The sequence below is a fragment of the Bos grunniens genome, chromosome 1, assembly GCF_055505025.1.
Source record: "Bos grunniens cultivar Pamir isolate PY7600 chromosome 1, Bosgru_T2T1.0, whole genome shotgun sequence".
Taxonomy (NCBI): domain Eukaryota; kingdom Metazoa; phylum Chordata; class Mammalia; order Artiodactyla; family Bovidae; genus Bos; species Bos grunniens.
In genome coordinates this window covers 37352832-37379704 of record NC_141165.1, presented here as the reverse complement: position 1 = coordinate 37379704, position 26873 = coordinate 37352832, and the positions used below count along the sequence as shown (strand labels likewise).

The 26873-nt window shown below is 37.6% G+C and overlaps 1 long non-coding RNA gene and 1 other non-coding gene across 2 annotated transcripts in view; one reads left to right on the top strand and one right to left on the bottom strand.

The window, feature by feature from the left end:
* LOC147379272 (uncharacterized) overlaps positions 1 to 21550 on the top strand; it is a 221882-nt gene extending 200332 nt beyond the window's left edge. The window contains exons 4-6 of the long non-coding RNA XR_015132715.1: positions 7144 to 7252; positions 14247 to 14335; positions 18706 to 21550. This is a non-coding gene — a long non-coding RNA (uncharacterized LOC147379272). The remainder of the gene's footprint in view (positions 1 to 7143; positions 7253 to 14246; positions 14336 to 18705) is intronic.
* LOC147379273 (small nucleolar RNA SNORA70) lies at positions 20782 to 20914 on the bottom strand. The gene has a single exon (XR_015135324.1). It is a non-coding gene; the product is annotated as a small nucleolar RNA SNORA70 (small nucleolar RNA).
* Positions 21551 to 26873: the final 5323 nt, after the last annotated feature.

Here is a 26873-nt window from a genome sequence, read left to right as displayed (position 1 = left end):
TAAAACAAACAAACATAGGCAAGGAAATGATTATGTAACATAAAATAGGCCATTGCTTTAAAAAAGGAATATTTATTAAGAAAATATTATGGGAAACAGGAAGTAGTTTTACAAAGGTTGACTGCTTTCTTAGTCATAAATGCCTTTGCAGGGGGAAAAAAAGAGATGAAAGGAGATTTTTAATATAGCCAATTGATGTGAAGAGACTACTGTCTGCAGTAAAGTAAGAATTAAAAGTGACTAACAATGGCACCCCACTCCAGTACTCTTGCCTGGAAAATCCCATGGATGGAGGAGCCTGGTAGGCTGCAGTCCATGCTAAAGGTTGGACACGACTGAGAGACTTCACTTTCACTTTTCACTTGCATGCATTGGAGAAGGAAATGGCAACCCACTCCAGTGTTCTTGCCTGGAGAATTCCAGGGACGGGGGAGCCTGGTAGGCTGCCGTCTATGGGGTCGCACAGAGTCAGACACGACTGAAGTGACTTAGCAGCTTAGCAGCAGCAACACTACATTATCACAATATGAGATCTGTATTCAAGGCATAAAAAAGCAGAGCTGATACTTCAGGAAACTAAATCCTGATGTGGAAGGTAAACTTAAGAACTAGTCCTGAATGCCAAGGTAGGAGAGAAGGCAAAAATAATGCCAGAGAACACAATGGTTTAAAAGAGGGTTTGAACATGCAACGTGTGGATCATTGGAATCCCTAACAAATAAATCTGAACAAATGTGACAGAAACAAAAATTAAATTCCAAGTTAAAGAAATCTTTCATGAGATGAAAACATTGCTGGATGATTAGATTAACAGTCTTACTGAGTTCCAGAGAAAATGAGTGAGAGGCACCTAGAAATATGCTGGCCAAATTAATCTTTTATCAATAAATAGACTTGCTTAACTAACAAACAAAGTAAAATATAAGGAAATTTTAATAAAAGTCCTTGTCTTTAAAACAACCTACAACTTCCCCATTAATTGTCTCACGACTCTCAATTTTTTTCTTTGACTTCATCTCTTCCTGTGCTCTGTCTCTTCAGCATTGCCTTCTTGCAGTTGGTTGAATATCCAGGCACAATTCTACATTACAATCCTTGCTCCATTTGTCCCCTCTGTCTGGAATCATCTTCCTCCAAAAAGACATAATCAAGAATTAACCTAAATCTTACCATAGCAAAGGATGTGTGTGTGTGTGTAAGTCACTCGAGTCTGACTCTGTGTGACCCCGTGGACTATAGCCTGCCAGGCTCCTCTGTCCATGGGATTCCCCAGGCGAGAATACTAGAGTGGGTTGCCATGCCCTTCTCCAGGGGATCTTCCAGACCCAGGGATCAAACCCAGGTCTCCTGCATTGCAGACGGATTCTTTACCATCTGAGCCACAACAACACAGTATATAGCAAAGAGTCCTACCCTAATACTCTATTTCATATTACAATCTCTGTTCTCCTGCCTGACCCCCAATCCATGCCCTTTTCTTCCATTTCCTTTTTCTTTTTAAATGTGGGACTTATGACCTTTTATATAATATGTAATTTACAAATCTATTATGTCTTTGATTTACTAGTTGACTATTGAAACTAGACTGTTTCAGATCAGATCACTGACTGTTTTCTTCACTGATATACTTAGAATATTGCCTGCCACATAGCAGGTACTCAAAAGTGTTTGTGTGTGACAAAAGTAAATGAAACATAACATAGCAAAACATAGCAACATAATTAGATTGTATAAAAGAGAGAAATAGAAGAGTTTTCCCTTGAGGCAGTACATCTGGCTAATTCTCGCCCTCCTGTCCCTTGGAGCCTACGAGGGCAGATCCTCATTCCCTTTTGGTTCTTATCCCCTGGGATATGTGGATGAACCCCAAGTTGGGAAAACCTTTCTGTTCACCCCCTCCTACCAAAGATCCTAGATCCCTGTGCTCTGGCATAGCTTCTTCCCGAAGAAAAACATACTTTGCTCCCTACCTAGGGATCCATGTCCCTTGTGCTGTCAGCTGTCCCACCTGTGCCCTGCTCTCCAGCTTGTATTTAAGTCCTGGACTGCCCCTTCAGATATCCTCCACTTGCAGGTTCCCGTCTAGTGTCACATCAGGCATTTTGCAGGGAAAAGCCGTTTGGGAAAAGATTTAAAAAAAAAAAAGCACTTTAAAAAAAAGGCACAATGCATTCCCACTGGCTCTTGGGTGAACTGAGAGATTTTGCAAGGGAAAAAAATTGAGGTGGTCAGGAAGGCCTTTTCTAAGATAAAGAATGAAAACAAGCCTTACAGAGGGCTGGAGGAAAACGTCTGAAATAGTACTTGCACAGACTTGAAGGCACTGAAGTGCCTGGTCTGTTTGGGGAGCAGAAAGGAAGCCAGTGTAGTTACTATGAAGTGAGTGAGGAGAAAGACTGTTGGGAACTTCCCTAGCAGTCCAGTGGCTAAGACTCCGTGCTTCTATTTAGGGGGCATGGGTTTTATCCTTGGTCAGGTAACTAAGATACCCACTGTGGGTTGTAGCAAAAAATAAAAATTAATTAATTTTAAAGGAAAAGAAAAGTTATTGCATGAAGAGTTGGGATCCAGGCTTTTCAGGTCCTCGGTGAATGAAACCATCAGACTAAAAGAGACCTCTTGGGCAGATATTCTGGGAAAGGAAAATGCAAAATCCAAAGACAGATATAGGGGTACTCCAGATCTTAGAATGCGAAGAGGAGAAATAAGCAAAGTAATTAAGGACAGCTGGTTAAATAAAAACATTTGAAAGGTTATTGGAACTAATGACAAAAGAGAAGATGTTTCAAGGAGGAAGTGGTGAGACTGTGCCAAAGCCTGCTAAAAATGAAAATAAAAGACAACAGTGGAATAGGAAAAAATTCATTGTCTGTGACAACCTAACAATAATAACAGCACAAATGTATAGAATGATTTCCATGATTCAAATGAAATTCTTTTGCAATTGCTTTTATGTATATTAATTCCATTAACTTAACCTCACAATAAGCCTGGAAGCCTGGCTTGTATAACACAGTTATTATCTTTATTTTTATGATGTAAAAACTGAGCAAAAAAAGGTTAAATAGCTTATTTAAGGTGACACAGCTAGTTAGTGGTGTGACCTGGATTCAAATCCAAGCAGCCTGGCTCCAGAGTTTACATTCTTAATTCTCTTACTGTGGCCCCACCTGGTAGCCTTATTAGGCTTAATTTAATGCCTAGCAAAGATCCTCAAAGAGCTATACTAAAATGTGAGTAATTGTTATCTGGACTGCTTCAATTACAAGTGTTTTCCTGTTTCTATTTGTTTATTTGAATTCTTTATTTTTGTAGAGAAAATATGTGATAATTATATAATTACATGTGTTATAGAAAATTAATTTTAGGAAGCCTATCATAAAATTTGACATGATAAAAGTAGGATATCTATATAAGGTATCTCCTATTACATAATGTTTGTTGATGACAAACCTAGACAGTACGCTGAAAAGCAGAGACATTACTCTGTCAACAAAGGTCCGTACAGTCAAGGGTATAGTCTTCCCAGTGGTCACGTTCAGTTGAGAGAGGTGGACTGTAGAGAAGGCAGAACACCAAAGAATTGATGCCTTCAAACTGTGGTGCTGGAGAAGACTCCTGAAAGTCCCTTAGACAGCAAGGAGATCAAACCAGTCAATCTTAAGGGAGATCAATCCTGAATATTCACTGAAAGGACTGATGCTGAAGCTGAAACTCCAGTATTTTGGCCATCTGATGCAAACAGATGACTCATTGGAAAAGTCCCTGATGCTGAGAAAGATTGAGGGCAGAAGGAGAAATAGGGCGTCAGAAGATGAGATGGCTGGATGGCATTACCAAAGCAATGAGCATGAACTTGGGCAAACTCCAAGAGATGGTGAGGGACAGGGAGGCCTGGCATGCTGCAGTCCATGGGGTCACAAAGAGTCGGACCCAGCTGGGCGACTGAACAACAACAACAATTATGTAATGTTACCTATAAATTTAGAAGCTCAAGGAACAAATACATGTTATCTATTGTTTCTGTAGGTAAGGATATCATGAACAGCTCTTCTGGGTGGGTCCAGCTCAGAAACTCTCAAGAAGTTGCAGTCAGTGAAGAAAACAGTCAATGATCTGAGTTATTAGAAAGTAAACTCTTCTAGGGGGTTTCTCTGGTGGCTCAGACAATAAAGAATCTGTCTGAAATGCAGGAGAGAGTTTACATTCTAGTTGCAGCCAACTGGGCTTGCAGACCTCTGATGGCCTGTGTGCGCATGCTCAGTTGATCAGTTGTTATCTGACTCTTTGTGACCCTGTGGAATATAGCCCACCAGGCTCCTCAGTCCACGGGATTTTCCCGGCAAGTATATTGGAATGGGTTCCATGCCCTCCTCCAGGAGATCTTCGTGACCCAGATATCTTCCTGCATCTCCAGGACTACAGGGCATTCTTTACCACTAAGCCACTGGGAAAGGTGGTGGCCTGACTGGGAGCCTTAATATTCATTTCCAAGACAGCTCATTCACATGGCTAATGGCAGGAGGCCTCAGGTCCTCACCACATGGGTCTTTCCAGAGGGCTGCTTGAGCATCTTTCAACGTGGTAACTGGCTTCTTCCAAAGCAAATGACCCAAGAATTATGACCGGGTGTCACAAGTTACATAAGTTACATCCCCCACACTTTTTTATTCATTGAAATAGAGTAACCAAGTCTATATCACTGGAAAATAGGCTCCACATTTATAAAGGAAAAGTGTCGAGGAATTTATGGACATTTGAAAGCCACCTCAGTACCAACAGAAGAACTGAAGTAAGAACAGCAGAAGGAAAAGGTGGAGGAGGAGGCAGTGAAGACAATGAAAAAAGGGGGAAAGTAAGAACGGAAAGGAAAAGGAAAAACAGATAACACAATTTATCTGTTTAATATTTGAAACTACATTTCATTCATTCCAGCATTGTATATTTTTATAAATTTGAATCTTAAAAATAAAGTGTATGTGAGTTTTAAGCATTTTTATTACTAAATTTAATAAATTTAACTTTAAGTGATTATTTCAATTTTTGAAAAATGATTATAGCGACTGCTTTCGATCAATACCCTACTCCAAGGAAAAGGCTTTTGTGTGCATCACTGAAGAATATAAGAACTCTGAGTAGGAGATGTTTAACTTTATGCTAAATCCCTATGGCTACCTGGTAACCCTTTCCATTTTTCTGAGCCTCAATTTTCTTTTCTGTATGTCTTCGGGCTAAACTGATTTTGAGTTTCTGTTCAGTTTTAGTATTTTTGATTTTGCAGTAAATTTCAAGTCAGATTAGCCAGATTTCAGTCATGATGGATATAATATAAGCACTGCTAAGTCACTTCAATCGTGTCTGACTCTGTGTGACCCCAGAGACAACAGCCCACCAGACTCCCCTGTCCCTGGGATTCTCCAGGCAAGAACACTGGAGTAGGTTGCCATTTCCTTCTCCAATATAAGCACTATTCTCATGGAGGTGAAAAATGGCATTTTATGTCAACTAGAAATGCAAGAATCTCAGGAATTTTGCTGTGAACTCTGATACTTTTGAACTGTGGTGTTGGAGAAGACTCTTGAGAGTCCCTTGGACTGCAAGGAGATCCAACCAGTCAATCCTAAAGGAAATCAGTCCTGAATATTCATTGGAAGGATTGGTGCTGACACTGAAGCTCCAATACTTTGGACACCTGATGTGAAGAACCAACTCTTTAGAAAAGACCCTGATGCTGGGAAAGATTGAAGGCAGGAGAAGAAGGAAACAACAGAGGATGGTATCACTGACTTGATGGACAAGAATTTGAGCAAGCTCCAGGAGTTGGTGATGGACTGGGAAGCCTAGCATGCTGCAGTCCATGAGTTGGACACAACTGAGCTCCTGAACTGAACTGATGATGCCTTAATGATTTTATTACAATGTGTGAACCCACAACAGGATTCAAGCCTCCAAAGGAGAGAACAGGAGACAGCACCATTCCAGGAAGACAGAATTTTATTCTCTAGTAATCCAGGAATGCTTTCATAGACCCGCATAAAAGCTCTTACAACAAAGCCAGCAATGGACTATCAAAACATTCGATTTCATTTTTTTCATATTTATTTATTTGGCTAATTCGGGTCTTTGTTGTGGCACATGGGATCTTCTGTTGTGACACACATAATATTTTATTGTCAACTTGTGGTTGGATTGAGTCTTCCTTTTGAAACATTTTTCTTTACCCTATGTCTTTGGTTATTGAAATTAACATGCTAATTTGATTGACTTGATTAATTTGATTCCCCACTGGTTTATGTGATCTGCACAAATGCCTCTACTAGTTCAGTTTGTTGCTGATGTACATAAATTGTTTAAGGCATCAGGTTCTGTCACTTCATGTGATTTTGCTGTCTTAGAGGAATGGCCTCTTTCCCTTTTCCTCTGACACAATCTGTTGAGAGAGGTCTTTTCAATCTGCTCCATTTCTCTAAGAAATGGGTTTGAAATTTTAAATTTCTATGTTTGCTTCTCACAGGAATGACATCAAGCATTTTCCTGTGTGTTATATGCCATATCTTATATAAAAAAGGGAAAGAGGACAGAGAAAGAGAGAGGTCTTCCCTTGAGCACTGTCATTCTGAATTGAAATTGTGCCAATTTATTAACACAAGCAGCAACAGCCTTCTTAATTAAACTACCAAAAATATCACCAATAATCTTTAGTGTTCAAAGCGTCTCTTTCTTTGCTGAGGCATTACAGCCATACCATTTATATGGGTTTAAGAAGCCAATGACTCACCAAATAAACTTTCAGTTTATATATTTATGCTTCAGAAAAAAACTATTAGCAACAATTTTATAGCAAATGTCATCCTTACAGTGACTCCTTTTTTTCTGTAGTTGTAACATTTCAATTAGTACAAACCAAGGTTCCTGACATTTGCAATAATTATTCTTTTCCTAATGCTTGTTTGGACTGACACGTTGCTTTGATTTTTCATCATCTTTTTAGTAAAATGAAACTTTCCACCCTCTCCTTATACTAATGCTCTGATTCATGGCAGGCTGAAGTGGCTAGTGGGTTATTACTTAAAAGTATCAATCTAATTTTGTTTCTGGCTCTTGTCTCCACATGCCTGGCCTGTCATGGACCATCTTTCGAAGCTTTTCCCAAGACAGGCCATTAGAAGACACGGAATGAGAAAGATCTGAAGTCTGGTGCTTAAATGATTGACCAGGGTTCTGCCATTTTGTCTTTGATGCTGACTTTGATGTAAGTTAATTTATGCATATTTTTATCACAATATTCTTGTTGTTCAGTCACTTGCTAATGTCAGACTCTTTGTTACCCCATGGCCTGTAGCATGCCAGGCTTCCCTGTCCTTCACCATCTGCTGGAGTTTGCTCAAACTCATGTCCATCGAGTCAGTGATAACATCTAACTGTCTCATCATCTGTTCTCCCCTTCTCCTCCTTGCCTTCAATCTTTCCCAGCTTCAGGGTCTTTTCAAATGAGTTGGCTCTTTATACCAAAGTATTGGAGCTTCAGTTTTAGCATCAGTTATCCTTGTAATTTATTTCCAGGATTGATTTCCTTTAGGATTGACTGGTTTGATCTTTCAGTCCAAGGGACTCTCAAGAGTCTTCTCCAGCACCACAGTTCAAAGGCATCAATTCATTGGCACTCAGCCTTTTTTATTGTTCAGCAGTCACATACATACATGAGAACTAGAAAAACCATAGCTTTGACTATATTGACCTTTGTAGGCAAAGTAATGTCTCTGCTTTTTAATATGCTCTCTAAGCTTGTCATTGCTTTTTTTTTCCCCAAGGAGCAAGTTTCTTTTAATTTCATCGCTGTAATCACCATCTGCAGTGATTTTGGAGCCCAAGAAAATAAAGCCTGTGACTGTATCCATTGTTTCCCCATCTATTTACCATGAAGTGATGGGACCATATGCATGATTTTTGTTTTTTGAATGTTGAATTTTAAGCCAGCTTTTTCACTCTCCTCTTTCACTTTCATTGAGAGGCCCTTTAGTTCCTCTTCTCTTTCTGTCGTAAGAGTGGTGTCATCTGTATATCTGAGGTTATTGATATTTCTCCCAGCAATCTTGATTCCAGTTTATGCTTCATCCAGCCTGGTGTTTTGCATGATGTACTCTGCATATAAGTTAAATAAACAGGGTGACAATATAGAGCCTTGACGTACTCCTTTTCCTATTGGGAACCAGTCTGTTGTTCCATGTCCAGTTGTAACTCTTGCTTCCTGACCTGCATACAGGTTTCTCAAGAGGCAGGTAAGGTGATCTGGTATTCTCATCTCTTTAAGAATTTTCCAGATTTTGTTGTGATCTACACAGTCAAAGGCTTTAGCATAGTCAATGAAGCAGAAATAGATATTTTTCTGATAGTGGTCCATGTGATCAGTTTGGTTACTTTTCTGTGATTGTGGTTTTTGTTCTGTCTGCCCTCTGATGGATGAGGATGAGAGGCTTATGGAAGCTTCCTGATGGGTGGGACTGTCTGTGGGGAAAGCTAAGTCTTATTCTGGTGGGCAAGACCTTATTCTGGTGGGCAAGTCTTTAATCCAATTTTCTGCTGATGGGTAGGGCTGTGTTCCCACCCTGTAGTTTGGCCTGAGGCCAACCTATGGTAGGGGTAATGATGGTAATGGTGACCTCCTTCGAAATAACTTATGCCAGCAGGCCAGACATCCCAGGAGGGCCATGTTATAACCCTAACTTTCCATCTCTTACTCCAAACCTGTGCTAGAAATTCAGTATAAGACACAAAATACATGTTTTTCCATACTAATCCCAGCTAGGTTCTTGGCTAATCCAGCCATTACTCAACTGCACTTTTATCCTTAGTTGGCTCAAGACTCAGTATGTTATTTATTTCTCTTTATATTTTTAGTCATTAACACAGGAAAAATTGCATGACTCTGAGAAAATAATCATTATAGCTTCATTAACACATGGAGTATTTTACACATGCTATACTATGAGGTTCTTTCCAGCCAAGAAAGATATAATTTATGAGCCAAGGATCTGGAGAAGCAAAAAATCTGAGCAATCCATCCTTGAATGTGAAAAAGAATAGACAGATGCATTTAGAACAAACAGGCCACCCAGAATATATCTGTGGTTTTTCAGTAAGATTGAACACTTATGCTACTATTACTGTCTTCATAGTGGCAAGAAGAGGACATGGGAATTATACAGAATACCCTTTTTAACATTTTTTTTTTTTTTTCAAATTTCTCTGAAGATCTCCCTCAGGACACTTGGGGATAAAAAAAAAATGGCCCATTTTCAAACAGAGGACACAAAAGTTCTTTGTTGATTATTGGCCACTAGTGTGAGCAATGGATAATTTAATTATTCTGCATTTTCATAGTGTCTTGTGAAATGATTCAAACTCAGTGTCTGAATCCATAATTGCCTGGGTGTTAATGATGTTGCACAGGAAGGGTTATGCCCAAGCTAAAGAACTATTTTACGTTTGGGCCCCAATTAAGAAGAGGCTCTTTCTGTTAATGTGGCTGATAACCTCCCTCACATTGTCAAAGTGCTACTGTATTCACTGAATCTATTTCATATTTGTTCATACAAAGCATGTGAGTGTGTGCAGAGAGAGAGAGAGGGAGGGAGAATAATTGCATAAATGATCTATTCATAACAAATCTTTTGTCCTTATGAGGTTTGAGAAAAGAGAACCATTCAAACACATTAAAGATCCATGCCTGAACCAGGTGAGTCACCAAAAGGCATCAACCTTTTCAAGTTATCTTCTCTTCTCAAATCTTCTACAACGAATATAAATATATTTCATATGCTTGAGAAAAATGGAAGACAATGGACAGTGAACTTATCTTCCTACTAAAGGAATTCCCAGTGTTAATCACTCAGTTATGTCTGACTCTTTGTGATCCCATGGGCTATAGTCTGTCCATTCCGTAGATGGACAGTCTCCTCTGTCCATAGAATTTTCCAGGCAAGAATACTTGGAATGGGTAGCCATTCCCTTCTCCAGGGGATCTTCCCAACCCAGAGATCAAACCCAGGTCTCCTGCATCGCAGGCAGATTCTTTATCATCTGAGCCACGAGGGAAGCCAACTAATGTGTTAAATTCTACATCTTCCCTCAACCTTCCCTTGCCATATTTCAGATGAGTGTGTTCTGTCTGCTTCTTTCAAATAGCAAATTTTCCACATGGGTTTCAAACCCACTCTCCTTTGCCAGCTCAAGGACTTTGTTCTGACTATCCCCACATCCTTCTGCATGATTTCTCTCTTCCACCAATCATTCCATCAATATATAGGATGCTTTAGAATTTCCTTTAAAAAATGTTTGCTTGATGTCAATCAACCCTGCAGTTATTGTCTGATTTCTCTGTCTGTTTTATAGCAAAATTTATTGAAAAAATTATCATGTCTCCACTTCTTCCCCTCCTTAGCATTTCCTCTCTGCTCACTCCATCTCTGCTCTCTGCTCTCTCTGCTCACTCTAATAAGACCTTCTTATATCAGGCATCACCTCGCCAAATCCAATAGTTCCTTTGCCATGATCTTTCTGTAATTCCCAAGAATATTTGACCCAGTTAATATCGCTCCCCTTCTTCTCTTGGCTTTGGAACTCTAACTAAAGACCTTCCCGCTAGCTATTTTCTCTGTCTTATAATGATTTTATGCAGGTCCTCACATCCTTGGCTTCTTCTTGTCATTCAAATCTCAATTTGAGTGTCACTTATCAGAGGTCTTCCTTAACCATCCATTTCACACTGCAGTCATACTATAGTATTTTAACACTATGAACATGCAATAACTTTCTTATTTACTCAATTATTGGTTTATTATCTTTCTTCCATCATTAGAATATAAGATCAATGAGGTCAAAGAGTATTATTCAATACTATTTTCAAATTCCAGAATAAGTGCCCAGTAAATATTTGCTGAATAAATGAATGATGAAACTCAAAATTCTTGCACCCAGGAAAGTCAAGGCTAAGTAGAAATGTTGACTTTTTATGGATACATCACAAATTAATTTATACTTTATTTTAAATGTAAACATTGAAAATCTATCACAATCCAGTAATAAAAATAATTATGCCCCCAAATTCCATGTAAAGTTACAAACCACTTTCTGTTGAAAGTGAAGCAATGAAGCCCTTCTAAAATCTGATCTCTAGAGCTAGCATGTGTCTAAGATACAGTAACTCTTTTGTTGTTGTTGTTCAGTCACTAAATCATGTCTGACTCTGCACCTCCATGGACTGCAGCACACCAGGCCTCCTTATCCCTCATTGTCTCTCAGAGTTTGCTCAAACTCACGTTCATCAAGCCAGTGATGCCATCCAACCAGCTTATTCTCTGTCACCCTCTTCTCCTTTTGCCTTCAATCTTTTCCAGCATCAGGTCTTTCCAATGAATTGGCTCTTCACATCAGGTGGCCAAAGTATTGGAGCTTTAGCTTCATCATCAGTCCTTCCAATGAATATTCAGGGTTGATTTCCTTCAGGATTGACTGGTTTGACCTCTATGTTGTCCAAGGTACTCTAAAGAGTCTTCTCCAGACTGCAATTTGAAAGCAGATTGAGTAATCTTCTTTATGACCCAACTCTCACATCCATCCATGACTACTGGAAGCACTAAATTTTTTGAATATATCTAAATCTGCATTAGTTACTTATTGTTGCTATAAAGAATTATCACGAAATTAGTGTCTTAAAACCACAGAAGTCCATTATTTTAAAGTTCTAGAAGTCATCCAGACATGATTTTTACTGAGCTAAAATCAAGAGGTTGGCAGTGTTGTTTCTTCTTGGAGGCACGAGGGGCAAATTTTTTCTTGTTCCTTTCAGATTCTAGAGGCCACTCATGTTCCTTGGTTTTTGGTCTCTTTTCTCCATCTCCAAACCAGCAACACTACACTAAATCCTTTTCACAGTTCCATATCACTGGTTCTCTCTCTTCTGCCTCTCTATTTCACTTCTAGGGACCCTTGTATTAACATTGGGATGCCTTTCAAGATCAGCTGATTATAGCAACCTTAATTAAATTTGCAGTATCAATTCCCCTTTGTTATGTAATCTAACATAGTCCCAGGTTCTGTGGGTTAGGACAGGGTCATTTTTGATAGAATATTATTCTATTATTGCCTACAACATTCCACCTCTGACCTCCAGATTAATGTCCGTTGCACAAGCAAGATTCATTCATCCTCTAAAGGTCTCAACTCATGACAGTATCAATTCAACTCCAAAAAGCTCACCTAAATTTCATAAACTCAAAAGTCCCAAATCTCATCACCCAAATTTTCTAAATTAGATATGCATGAGACTCTGGGGAGTATAATCCATCTTGAGAAACAATCCAGCTTCATCTTTGAACCTGAGAAATTCATACACCAACTTATATGCTCCCAAAATGCAATGGTGGGACAGCCATTGGATACCAATTATAGATATTTTGGCTAAAAGGAAAGAAAATTTAATGGAAAAAAAAAAGAGTTATAATTTCCAAATATTTTCAAAATTCAACTGTTTAAACTTTATCAGTTCAGTTCAGTCGCTCCGTTGTGTCTGACTGTGCGACCCCATGGACTGCAGCATGGAGGCCTCCCTGTCCATCACCAACACCCAGAGTTTACTCAAACTCATGTCCATTGAGTTGGTGATGCCATCCAATCACCTCATCCTCTAGTGTCCCCTTCTCCTCCCGCCTTCAATCTTTCCCAGCATCAGGATCTTTTCAAATGAGCCAGTTCTTCGTATCAGATGGCCAAAGTATTGGAGTTTCAGCTTCAACATCAGTCCTTCCAATGAACATTCAGGACTGATTTCCCTTAGGATGGACTAACTGGATCTTCTTGCTGTCCAAGTGACTCTCAAGAGTCTTCTCCAACACCACAGTTCAAAAGCATCGCTTCTTCAGTGCTCAGCTTTTTTATAGTCCAACTCTCACATCCACACATGACTACTGGAAAAACCATAGCCTTGACTAGATGGACTTTTGTTGGCAAAGTAATGTCTCTGCTTTTTAATATGCTGTCTAGGTTGGTCATAACTTTTCTTCTAAGGAGTAAGCATCCTTTTATTTCATGGCTGCAGTCACCATCTGCAGTGATTTCAGAGCCCCCCAAAATAAAGTCTCTCACTGTTTACACTGTTTCCCCATCTATTTGCCATGAAGTGATGGGACTAGATGCCATGATCTTAGTGTTCTGAATGTTGAGCTTTAAGCCAACTTTTTCACTCTCTTCTTTCACTTTCATCAAGAGGTTCTTTAGTTCTTCTTTGCTTTCTACCATAAGGGTGGTTTCATCTGCATATCTGAGGTTATTGATATTTCTCAATATCTTGATTCCAGCTTGTTCTTCATCCAGCCCAGCGTTTCTCATGATGTGCTCTGCATATAAGTTAAATAAGCAGGGTGACAATACACAGCCTTGACGTACTCCTTTTCCTATTTGGAACCAGTCTGTTGTTCCATATCCAATTCTAACTGTTGCTTCTTGACCTGCATACAGATTTGTCAGGAGGCAGGTCAGGTGGTCTGGTATTCCCATTTCTTGAAGAATTTTCCACAGTTTATTGTGATCCACACAGTCAAAGGCTTTGGCATAGTTAGTAAAGCAGAAATAGATGTTCTTCTGGAACTCTCTTGCTTATTTGATAATCCAGCAGATGTTAACAATTCGATCTCTAGTTCCTCTGCCTTTTCTAAAACCAGCTTGAACATCTGGAAGTTCACGGTTCATGTATGGTTGAAGCCTGGCTTGGAGAATTTTGAGCATTACTTTGCTAGCGTGTGAGATGAGTGCAATTGTGCAGTAGTTTGAGCTTTCTTCTGCATTGCTTTTCTTTGGGATTGGAATGAAAACTGACCTTTTCCAGTCCCGTGGCCACAGCTGAATTTTCCAAATGTGCTGGCGTATTGAGTGCAGCACTTTCACAGCATCATGTTTCAGGATTTGAAATAGCTCAACTGGAATTCCATCACCTCCACTAGGTTGGTTCGTAGTGATGCTTCCTAAGGCCCACTTGACTTCACATTATACTTTATATGTCTTACATAAAACTGGTCATTGTGATGTGATCATAGTATATTATGTTTGAGTTATGATTGTGTGTGTGTGTGTGCATGTGCTCAGTCATGTCCTATTCTTCACGACCCCATTGACTGTAGTCTACCCGGCTCCTCTGTCCATTGAACTTTCCAGGCAGAAATACTGAAGTATATTGCAATTTATTTTTCCAGGGGATCTTCCTGACCCTGGGATAGAAACTACATCTCCTGGGTCTCCTGCATGGCAGGAGGATTCCTTACCACTACGCTGCCTGGTACATGTGAGTTATGTGTTGTACATATATGTGTGTGTATATATATATTAGTATATATATAAAAATATATATATAAATATATATATTTATATATATATATAAAACTTATAACCAAGTTAATTGCTTAATCCCTACTATCCTCTGAATTAAGCTGGCAAGTATATTTTGACTGGTTTTCCACAAGTATTTTAGACATTAAGTTGCCCCTTATCAGATGGTTGGTTTGGATTTAACTATATCTTTTTTGTTGGTCCTGGGACCAATCTAGCACCAGATTTCTTTATTGGCAACTGACTGAATAGTCTCAGAATTGGATACTTCAGTATCTTTACTGAATCTTCATTTTGTCCTTTTGTCAAGGTGGGAATAGTTAAAGATATTAAGTTGACCTTTAAACTAATGGATTTTCTGTACATATTCAGTTTTAATTTGATACTTATAAATAACACTAGGTAGGACTTCTGCCTATAATACTCCAAGAGTTAAGACAGCAGAGGGATTTAGGAAGAACATTTGGGGGTTTTTTGCAATCAGTTAATTTACCATTTAAAATTATGGTAAATGATAATGTGTGCAGATTTTCCACTTGAATATTCAATTGTAAGTTTCTTCTTTATACTATTATATTTCTATTGTTTTTATATGGAATGACATTCCTAAAACAAAAAGAGAAAAACCTTCAAAAAATACAGTAACATATTAACATATAAATAACTTATATGCTGCTGCTGCTAAGTCACTTCAGTCGTGTCCGACTCTGTGTGACCCCATAGACGGCAGCCCACCAGGCTCCCCCGTCCCTAGGATTCTCCAGGCAAGAACACTGGAGTGGGTTGCCATTTCCTTCTCCAATGCATGAAAGTGAAAAGTGAAAGTGAAGTTACTCAGCTGTGTCTGACTCCCGGCGACCCCATGGACTACAGCCCACCAGGCTCCTCCGTCCATGGGATTTTCCAGGCAAGAGTACTGGAGTAGGGTGCCATTGCCATCTCCAATAACTTATATAGTAACATATATATGTGTATGCATGTGTAGACATATATGCATAAAATATGAGTATTTCATGCTTTGCTAATAGGTTATATTTCCGAGGTCCATTTAAAAATCAGTCACACTTGGAAATAAAACATATTTTCCCACAGACCCATATGTTTAGCAGAGTGGTTAGGTTTACAGATCATTTTAAAAACTCAGTTTCATTTATAATGCAGTTGAATTAAATTACTGATTGTCTAAATCCTAAATACTGATATGATGAGACACATTGTGTAGAAGTAAAGTAGTGATATCAATGATTCTTTCATATAGTAAATTATCATTGTAATTAGTATACTAGTTAACTGTGATTTTACATTGCCTTTGAATTTTATAGGCATAGCAATTTAAGAAATATTTTTACTGGAAATTTCCCATTTCTTTTTCTGAACACTTCTCTCACTTTATTTTCTCCCAAGTCCTTAGGTATTTGTCTGCCTTGAGGGTTTCAGCAGCATCAAACAAACCCATAGGGAGATCTTAGCTGAGGAGGTTATAGTATAGTGGTGAGAAGAGGACAAATCTATTAATTTTCACCTTAATAGTTCTACTTTTCATAGTATACTTAGAAAAGCATTCATAATCCAAGTTTATATAATTCCTGACCTATTTTAAAAATTTAAAATTTTATTTTTAATTTTTTGTTTCATATTGGCATATAGCCAATTAACAATGTTTGAACAGTTTCAGGTAAACAGCAAAGAGACTCAGCCATATATATATACACATGTGTATCCATTCTCCCCCAAACTCCCCTCACATCCAGTCTGCCACATAACAGTTGAGCAGAATTCCATGTGCTATACAGTAAGTCCTTGTTGGTTATCCATTTTAAATACAACAGTGTGTACATGTCCAGGCTTCCCTGGTGGCTCAGGGGTGAAGGATCTGCCTGCAATGCAGGAGACCCAGGTTTGATCCCTGGATTGGGAAGATCCCGTGAGGAGAAAATGGCAACCCACTCCAGTACTCTTGCCTGGAAAATTCCATGGACAGAGGAGCCTGGTGGGCTATAGTCCATGGGATCACAAGAATCGGGCACAACTTAGCTACTAAACCACCACTTTACATGTCCATCCCAAATTCCCTAACTACCCTTTTCCCCCATACTTCCTCCCAGCAACCATAAGTTCATTCTCTATGAGTCTCTTTCTGTCTTGTAAGTAGCTTCATTTGTACATTTCTTTTCAGATTCCACATGTAAAGAATGTCATACAATATTTCTCCTTCTCTGTCTGACATACTTCAGTATGACAATCTCTACTGACCTAGTTTTTCTTTTTATCATAGTACTATTAAGAGCACATTTTTTACTTTATTTTTTAATTCATCAGGGATTAATTTTATTATACACTGTAGTAAGCTATATAATGTCATTTATTAAAAATTCTATTACTTTTCTAAGTGATTTGAGATATTTCCATTATCATGTACTTAATACATGTCCTTGGGCATGTTTCTGAATTTTCTATCTTTTTACATTGATGCTTATGTCAGTATCATACTGTTTTAATTACTATATCTTTAGAATGTAAGTTAATATTTTATACAACTAGGCTCTCAAATTATCCTTCCAATAATGTTTTTGCAATTCTTAATTATTCTCCAAATTTACTTAAAATCATTTTACAAAATTCTGAAGAAAACTCCCTTTGGCATATTGGATGACTTATACAAATTCATAGATTACCTCTGGGGAATGTATCTTTTTATGTTAAGTCCTTTAGTCTAGGACCATAATAAGACTCTCTATATATCTGAGCCTTCATATACTCTTAGTGAAGCTTTTAATTTTCTATGTTTAAGTCAATATTGAAGTTATTTATTTTTCTCTCTGTAGGTTACACTTTCAGTTGCTATTTTGAAAAGTTTTCTTTCTCTCTGACAGATTCCAGATTGTTATTGAGCAGTTAATTCTTGGATTATTTTTGTGACTGTCACTTTTACTTGATATGCTATAGCTTGTAATATTTCAATTGATTCAGCTGACTAGTTTGGACTTTCCAAGTAAAAAGCATACGATGTATAAGTATAGTACTAGATTTGTCTCTTCCTTTTAATTATAGCTATAAAGTGATTGTATTTTATAGCAATTAACTAGAATATTTGTGTTTAATAGCAGAAGTGACTCCAGAATTTAACAGTTACAAAATTATGCTATTGTTTTATGATAGTCTTTATCATGTGAAAGAAGTATTTTTGATTTCTGATTTTGGAATAGTTTTGAAAAGAAATATTGATTAAATTTATCACCTTCCTCTAATATAGACTGCATCATTTTTTTCATTTAGAGTAAATACCCCTAAATTCCTGGAATAAAACCTCCTTAGTTATGCTATTCATATAATATCCTGCTTAGTTTGACTTGCTAATGGTTTATAGAAAGATTTTCTAACCTCATGCATAAGTATAATTATGACTGATTTATGTTCTTTGTATGGTATATTGCCTAGTTTTTGGCAAGAGGAGTTTGAAAGTACACTAAACATTCCAGGAAAGACTCCATCCTTTCATATGATCTGGAACAATTAAAATAACATAATAAATTATCGGAATATTAAGGGTTGATACAACTCAGTAACATGGGCATGCTCCATTGCAGGGTGTTTATATCTAATTGGTTTTAAATTATGTCCAGAGACCAAATGCTATTTAACAAAACGTGTAAAATAATTCCAAGATAGCTAACTATAAAGCACTTTAGGTTGAAAGCCAGGACATCCCGTGTCCTTGTGTCATTCTTATCTGAGTTCTGCCACTATCCATGTGTTTTTGGTCAAGTCGCTTTGCTGCTCTGGACTTAAAATTATTAATATATTTGGGAAGTAAGGTAGAAATTGATGACATCTAAAAGTATATTTCTTATGTGATTTTACAAAACATTTAATTTTCTCAGTGTCTTAACTATATTTAGTTATTTGCAGTCACTTCACATTTCACATAACTGCATTGCAAAGACTTAGAAAAATATTCTAGGTTTTTTGAGGAATGAGAGCATATTTGCATTAAGACACAAGTGGTATGCTGGATACTACTGAAATTTCTCTCCATACAGATGGTCAAATGAAAATGTATGTGATTCACTGGGAGAAGGTATACGTGCCCTTAGATCTACTTTGAAAAAAACAAAGACCAAACAGTTTTATGCCCCTCCAGCTGACCTTTCGTAATCCAGTACTTATTTTACTCTTTTATGGTCACATTTTAATTCACCGTAGTCGATGATGAAGTAAAAAAGGATGTTTTATGAGTTTCGTTTTATTCTTATACATGCATAATACTATCTACAGAATGTGAGCTCTTGATTCACATTTTATCCATCACTTATTTTATCTCCACAGATGTATGCACAATTGTTCTTTTAGGACTCTGTTCAGCCCACAGATGTCTTCACAGCTGCTCTCTGTTCCAAAGGGGAATTTTCTTTTTTTTTACTCAGAAGCAGTCATGTAAGGTTTTTTGTTATTTTGTTTTGCGTTCATTTTATTTTTATTTAAAACACTGTAAAGATTTTTTTCCCTCCATTAGGGGAAAAAGAAAAAGATCTTACCTGAAAGATGGTCTTGAGAACTGAATCAAGAATGATCTGAAAATAAAGCACACTATCTGTATTTCTGCTCATTCTTTGAATCTCACTGAATGTTTTGCATACTGGAGGCCCAAGAACTGTAATCACCCAGGAGTGGAATCTCCCACCTCCTGTTTCTGTGACTGAGTTGGTATGCTGACACAGATAAAAACTGTCATGATTCATTCAGGACAGAAAGAAAAAAAAAATCAATCAAATAAATGCCTAGTTTAGGCAAAATTGCCAATTTGAGAACAGCTTGAGGCTTAGGGGAAACAAACGATTCAAATTGCTGCCTCTATTTTCTGCAGCCACTAGGCTTCTGAGAGTTCTGATTTTCTTTGTGTGGTAGGATGACCACATAATTCAATTAATTGAACCTGAGTTATGGCAGTTATGTTTTTTGCTTTATTCCTCTAGAAACCTCTAAATATTTATATTTGTATAAGGAAGACCTTTTATACAACCTTCATCCATATCCAACATTTAGTGTCACTGAATATTCAAACAATGGGTGGCCTTACAGAGAACTAAGGTCATCTTTCCCTCTCATAGATGACACAGTGACAGCCAGGATGCTAATCTGACTTACATGAAAACATGGAGCTGGGCTGATGCTCTGGAAGAACTGTTTGCCCAATAAATTGATAAATAGGTCACCAGCCCTTTATTCATTGCCCTTCATTGACTTAAGCTTGTCAGAGGTTAAAATTGCTCAAGATCTCAGATGTTAGATCCTTAAAAAAATAAGGACTTGTTATCTTTATTTTTTGGAGTGTGTATATGGTTTTGTATTCATTTGTTTATGTTTTTGTTTTGAGGAGAAATGGTCAAAACATTTGTGTAAAGCAAGTGCTTATATGTTGAAAGAGTCTACTTCTTTATGGGATGAACGTAATAGTGAATTTTTGAAGGTTTTTGTAATTCAAAGTCATAGGTAAAAGGCATTAAAAAAATCTAAAAATGAAATTTATATACCATTGTTTTTAAGGGTAGGCACTTTCAATATTTCACTTAGCCATTGTGATAGAGGTAGCAAAATATAAGTCATGCAGATTCCAGCTCCATAGGGAAAAGCTTATGCCTCAGTGTCTAAAGGTGGTATTTATATACCATGGCAAGAGGCACTACTGAAATGTTGGGGATAAGTTAGAAATATACTTTTGTATTATTGTGAATAATAAATAATAGATACAAAGATCTGTAAATGCAGATATTCTTAATTTAGATCATTCTGGTATTGTCAAATACTGAGAACTCATGCACCAGACTTATCAATGGTTCATTCAGAAACTATTACATCTGATATTTAACCTACAGATTTGTTAGTAGACTTGGACCTTGTGTGGTGCAATTTAAAATATTCAGTAATTTAAATATTATATCCAATCTCATCATATGCTAAGAAAGTTATTGACATTGCTTCTGTTTCTTGGTTTTTGGGGGTTTTTTGACAGGAAAGTAGGGTTCATTGGTGGGCATGATTAAGAAGGAGACAGTGCCAAGGCTCTTATGAGTCCTGAAGGCCATGATTAGGGATATGTTTGACCCCACAGCCATCCAGTATGAACTATTTTTCTGCCACCATGTTTTCAAATTCACCCACATTAAACTTGGTAAATCCCACTTCTTGGAGATGTGGACCTTCTGGTGGCCAGGGAACTTGAAGTTGGCCCTGGAGGACCTCAGTCTCATGCTCCTTGTTCTGCAGCTTGGTGTGGATGAACTTTATGATTTGGTCAGTATGGCCCTTGGCCACTGTGCCCTGGGGCTTCCTAAAGGTACCACACATACTTGTCTGGAGCCTTAGTTGGGGACAGCCAATTAGTCATGAATGTCCACTGGAAAGAGTTGTCTCCAAGGTCCCTTAGGGCAACCTGTACGGGCAGCAGGCTGCCTACACTACCGAGGAGGCTGCTCTTTGCAGCCATTGCACACTGCCTGCTTGGGGAAAAGAGCACAGTTGGCTCAACTAGTTATAAGTCTTGTTCGTTCTTTGTTGTCAATATATTGTCATTTGATTTGGTTGAGTTTCCTCATCCCAAATGACTTGGTTATAAAGACCTGTGTATTTTCCTTAGTACTTTTGCATAGCTCATTTTAAGATAGAGACTTCCACAGATTTGAATATATAATTTTATAAATGGATCTCTCTTGAGGATATGCTGAGAAAAATGAACTGATACAATGTTTTTGCACTCTTAATCAGACATCAGAATTACATGGTATCTTCAAAAGGTAGCATGAAACAATTTTCAATAGCTATTTCTAGGCATGCTCTTTCACCAAGATTATTATCGAAGCAGTTTTGCTAGGAAGCATTTGTGTAACATACCATATGCCAAAAACTATTTGTTGATTTAAAATATGAGGGCTGAGTTTTTGAAGAGGAGATTTTGGTGTGCATAAAGTTACACATGCAATTGCATTTTCCCCATTATTACCTAGTCATGCTACAGACTGTCAACCAGAGAACTCATTTATATTTTTTTAAAGATTTGCTTTGCTTGCAAAGATTTAATGACATATTTTTCTTCCTTCCTTCTTTTTCAACAAACCAAAGAAATTTGTGACTGCATTTCTTTGCTTCATGTTTTATAAAATTCTTGGCCAACAAAGTTTCTCCTTTCCACTTTATTTCTCAGAAGGGTCCCCATTTCCATCAAATATTCTCCTTAATTGAACAGTTAAGTTTATAAAATGCTTTGAGAAATGACTTAGAATAATAAGTCATCAACTAACAGTCGGTAGTTATTTTATATATATAATGTATATTGCATTTATAATGTTACTTATATAAATATAAATTATAGGTGCCTATAATACAAATATATCAACATATGCTCAAAATATGAAGAAGCTATGAATAGCAATGAAAGGTTTTATCCAATGGTACCTTCTTATATTAAAATATGAAGAAAATGCAATAAAATATGGGCTAATTCTGAGAAGGTATGATTTTGTAAATTAGGATATTACATTGTTCTTCAGTCTTGCTTGCTATAGGATCATTAAAAGTTGAAGACATTTGAGCATTTCCATGACTTTTTTTTTTTAATGACAAACTCCTCCTCCACCACTTCCACTAGCAAAAATTTGTAACTTGGATACCAGGTCTTTTTAATGAAGCTTTTGAGTCTTACAAAATATGATTAATCTGATTAGTGATTCAGCCTCCTTTTGTGCTTACATTATCTAACACAAAGAGCCCCCCTACAGGTTAAAGTTTAAATGTGGATTACTAGATAAAGCTAGTCCTGACGAGGTTTCTATGGTGCAAGGAAAAATTGGATTTGCTTTTCACCTCATCTCAGGCTCTGTCATCCTGGTTTTTGCCCTGTTCCCTTGTTCACAGCAAGGATATTAATTTTGTAGTAAAATCTTTAAGCAATTATGCAGATAGCTCTGAAAAAGCAACATACACACACAATAAGAGAAGCTTAACTGAAAAATGGACCCCAGATATTCATTAAAAACAGATGGCTACATTGCCAACAGCATAACTTTGGATGTTTGGGCTAAGCTGGTATTAATCTGCCACAACATGAAGAGAAGATGAAACTGCTGGTTACAAACTATGTATTGCTTCTACTTTTTGCTTGCAAAAGAATACAATGATGACTTATGGCTGCCTTTTAGATAAATATCCCTTCCCCAAATTACTTACTCAAAAGTGAAGTAATATTTTAATAGTCTTAGCTATCACTGAATCTTCATGTTCATTTACAAGGAACCAATAAAATACAAAGAATCATATAATTTACAATTTTTTCTTTTTCTAAAATTTCTTTGGAAGTAGACAAAAATATTCTACTTAAAATTTGATATTAGGTAAATTTTCTTTTAAAGAAAAAAAATTTTCTTTCTTATTCTACAGAGAATAAGAAATAGGTCTAATCATATTTCAAAGTCAATATAAAATATGATTTTGCACTTATATAATAAAGTAGTTAAATGTATGGCTATTTATTTGAGTTATATGCTAAGTAGAAACCGTGAAATTTTCAATCTAAACAAAATCAGGAAAAGTAAGGCAGAAAAATGTTTGGCCAAGTCTTCCAAGTTAATTCATGGGTGATAGAAGGGAATGCTATGCAACTGAAGCAGCACCTATAAGGACAAATGAAGAAGGTATATATTTTTTCATTTATGCATGCATGTGTACTAAGTCACTTCATTTGTGTCTGACTCTTTCCCACCCTATGGACAGTAGGTTACCTGGCTCCTCTGTCCATACTATTCTCCAGGCAAGAATATCGGAGTGGGTTGCCATGTCTTCCTCCAGAAGATCACCCCAACCCAGGGACTGAACCCTTATTTATTTGTATAATTATCAAAAAAAAGTGAATTATTAATGAATATCATGCCTAAAACTAACTAAATGAAAGTGAAAGTGAATTCACTCAGTTGTGTCTGACTCGTTGCAATCCCATGGATTGTATCTACCAGGCTTCTCTGTCCATGGGATTTTCCAGGCAAGAGTACTGGAGTGGGTTGCCATTTCCTTCTCCAGGGGATCTTCCCCACCCAGGGATTGAACCCGGGTCTCCCACATTGCAGGCAGACGCTTTACCCTCTGAGCCACCAGGGAAGCCCTAAAACTAACTATATATATATAAACATATATATGTATATACTTATATATATATATATAGCAAGTGGTAGATAAGTTCTAATGAATTTCAATGCAGGAGAAATTCAGAAATTCACCTAACTAGAAAAACACTTTCAGGACAGAATTGCCCTTACTATGTACAGACTGAGTCATACTCAATTGTAACATCATGAAGACAGACATGAATGTTGCATCGAATGACTAGTTGAAACATCTTGACATTATTCTGCTTCATCTATGCATGAAGATGAACTGGGCATGAGTGTTTGACAAAGGTCCTTGTTACTACTAAAGGGTTCATTTTTATCCCTTGTAGGATGAAATAGAAAGGAACCTGCAATATAGCACAGAGTGTTCAGCTTGGTGCTCTGTGGTGACCTAGAGGGTTGGGTGGGGAGCAGGTGGGAGGGAGGTCCAAGGGGGAAGAAATACATGTATACATATAGCTGTCTTGCTTTGTTGTACAGCAAAAACTATCTCAACGTTATAAAGCAATTATAGTTCAATGAAAAACGCATTTATTGTAGAAAAATTTTAAAGATACACTAAAGAAAGTTATGATAATCCCTAATCTGACCATTCTGAGATGACCACCACTAATATTTATATACGTATTTCAAGATATTTTTCCTGTGTATTTTAAAAACTTCTTTTTATCTCCTAATAATCTATATGACTATCAATCCATTGCTTCCTTTGTGGCTCAGCTGGTAGAGAATCTGCCTGTAATGAGGGAGACCTGGGTCCAATCCCTGGGTTGGGAAGATCCCCTGGAGAAGGGAAAGATTACCCACGCCAATATTCTGGCCTGGAGAATTCCATGGATTATATAGGCCACGGGGTCACAAAGAGTTGGACACAACTGAGCAACTTTCACTTTCAATCTTCTCCTAAACCTCATTTTACTGAATCCATGATATTCTAGGCATAGATAATCCAAAATTCATTTCATCAACACTCTATTGATGATAAACAGATAGTCTGAAAATTGTCATTATTTTAAAATCTCAACAATCATATATATGCTAAAATTTGTATAAAACATGTGTTACTAAATTAATCTTCTTGCATTGCCCCTTTTTCACATGTAAATAAAAACTTGTTTAGGTTAAAGTATATTCATGAAAAAAAGCAGATTCGACAGGCCCTTGTGATTAATTCATTTTTTAAAAAGTATATTTATAGTCTGGATAAAATATCTTGTTGCTAATGGAAGCAATCACATTGTGTTAATAACCCTAAACTATCTTTCCAATCTAGTCTAATTTCCATCATCCCTGCCCGGTTTTTCAATCACACAGATTACTTGCCATCTCTCCAGCATGCCCTATATTCGTAAATACCAGCAGACTATTGAAGATATAGTTCCTTTTAATAGCCATGGACCTGCACTCCAGTCCCTCTACTAAGGCCCAAACTACCCTGTTGACCCATCATTTCTCCCCACCTATCATAGGCATTTACTGCTCCTATATTTAGCTGAAGGTGCTGATCTCTTTTTGGGGCTCTTTTAATTGAAAAGATTTGTTTATCTGTCTGTCTTGGAGACTGTAAGCAACTTCAGGGCAGGAACTAAGTCATATTCATTTTTGTGTTTTTTGTACTTGGCGAAGTGCCTGACATCTAACAGACATTCTATAAATGTTCACCAAAATAAACAATGACTTGAGGACATTTGGATAAGAAGATAAAATTGGAAACAACACAGTAAGTCCTCACCAGCGTTGCCCAAGGCTCAGCCAACTCTTGTGGCCTCAATGTTATTTTAAGGGATAAGAAGACGAAAATGAATACATGGCCTTGACTGCTTTGTTGCTCCCTCGCATCCCATGAATGGACCCAACCCATCTGGACTCGTGCAAAAAGGAAACTGTTGGTACCAGCTGCATGGGGGAATGAGGGAATGAGGTTAAATTCTGAAGCAGAAAAGAGGCAGAATAGTGATTGAATGTGAATTTCACATTTTCTGCGATTACTGCCCTCTCCTGCCCTTAAGAACACTCTTTGAGCAGAGCCAATCTGGGGGGACACAGCTAAGGAACAACACAGTTATTATTACCTTAAGGCAAATAAGTCCCAGATAACAGAAGAATCTAACTCATGGACCAAGGCTCACTCGTATCGTTGAATATATATTGTGTGACTCATCATGTGAGTTGCTGATAATTGTAGTGAGATCAGTGGCTCTGCAAACCTCAGCTCCACTTGCCTTGTGAGATGGACCCCCTAAAAGGAACTGGAATGGTCCTATGAAACAGTCTTTCTCAAAAAGCAACAGTCTTCCTTCTCGTTATTGGAAGGAGGAAGAAAGCAACCCAGTAGGTGAGGGCATAGGGTTCCCAGATGGCGACAGTGGTAAAGAACCTCCCTGCCAATGCAAGAGACATAAGAGATGCCAGTTCGATCCCTGATCCCTGGAGGAGGAAAAGGCAACTCACTCTAATATTCTTGCCTGGGGAAACCCATGGACAGAGGAACCTGGTTGGCTACGACACACGTATGGTGAGGGAATGGGGCAGAGAGTTGTTTCCTCATTGTTTATGAAGCTGCAATGTGTGATTTTCAAACTCCTTCCAAACTAGAACCTATGTAACTATTTATGCACAAAAATCTCCACCTAGAATAATAACCTTATTTATTTATACAAGTCATACGTTTTATTGTTTTTCTTTTCAACTAGAAATTAGTCATATCTTTGTGTGTCTCATTTTTTTAAATTTTATTTTATTTTTAAACTTTACAATATTGTATTAGTTTTGCCAAATATCGAAATGAATCTGCCACAGGTATACCTGTGTTCACCATCCTGAACCCTCCTCCCTCCTCCCTCCCCATACCCTCCCTCTGGGTGGTCCCAGTGCACCAGCCCCAAGCATCCAGTATCGTGCATCGAACCTGGACTGGCGACTCGTTTCATACATGATATTATACATGTTTCGATGCCATTCTCCCAAATCTCCCCACCCTCTCCCTCTCCCACAGAGTCCATAAGACTGGTCTATACATCAGTGTCTCTTTTGCTGTCTCGTACAGGGTTATTGTTACCATCTTTCTAAATTCCATATATATGCGTTAGTATACTGTATTGGTGTTTTTCTTTCTGGCTTACTTCACTCTGTGTCTCATTTTTAAAAACAGCCTAGTTTAAGCTGGGGAATAGGAATTATATATCTAGCTATGGGCTTAAACAGCCAAAATCTTCACTGGATATTGCCACTTTTCCTTAAATCCTCTTCTCATATCAAGATGATTTTTCTGTGTTGCTATATATCATGACAAGTGTGATTAAATATTTTCGCAATATGATGATTCAACTGGCACATATA